This window comes from Chrysochloris asiatica, unplaced genomic scaffold, assembly GCF_000296735.1.
Source record: "Chrysochloris asiatica unplaced genomic scaffold, ChrAsi1.0 scaffold00462, whole genome shotgun sequence".
NCBI lineage: Eukaryota > Metazoa > Chordata > Mammalia > Afrosoricida > Chrysochloridae > Chrysochloris > Chrysochloris asiatica.
The window spans coordinates 395,678-396,590 of record NW_006408980.1 but is presented as its reverse complement, the minus strand read 5'-3'; positions in this window follow the sequence as shown (position 1 = coordinate 396,590).

The following is a 913-nucleotide window of genomic DNA, read 5'->3' as shown; positions in this document are numbered from 1 at the left end:
TTGTGTGCCTGAGGGCAGGAGGCTGGCTTGCAAAATATGTCCTTTGGGCGCTTAAATGAATATATTTTTTTCTATGTGGTGTATGTACAAAAAATTGGAATAGAGGTAAACACTGTTAATTGATGGTACAAGGAGGGGATTGTAATCATCGCAATAAAACAAAATATGATATGTTGAATATAAACTGATGGTCTGCCCTGTAAGCTTTCATTGAATTCACAATAAAAGCTATACAAAAAGAATAGTAAATGTACCATGAACTGCTAGAATAACAAACAAATCTGTTTTGGATGAGGTACACTCAGAATGCTCCTTAGAAGTCATGATGGCAAGACTCCACTCTCATACTTAAGATAAATTATCAAGAGGGACCAGTCTCTGGAGAAGGCCATTATGCTTATTAAAGTGCAAGGTCAGTGAAAAAGAGGAAGAACCCCAACGAGATGTATTGTCAAATATATTTTTTAAACAACATAAAAGATGATTGTACACATGAACTCACCAGATGGAATACACAGGAGTCAAATTGACTATATATGTGGAATTTGATGATGGAAAAACTCCATATCATCAGCCAAACTAAGACCAGAGGTAGACTGTGAAAGAGACTTAATAATTCCTCACATCACATACAAGGTCAAGCTAAAGCTGAAGAAAATTAAAGTAAGTACGTGAGAGGCACAATATGAACTTGAACAAACCACAGAAAAATTTAAAGATCATTTCAAGAACAGATTTGTTGCATTCGACACTCACGATGGAAGACAAGAAGATATGTAGGTTGATAATCTAGAACATCATACAAGGTGAGACCTGAAGACACTTGAGCCCATGGACAAGGACTTAGCCACAGAGGGCTAGAGCTGAGAGTGAAGCATCCAGCTGATATGAACTGAGGGGAGATGCACAAGAA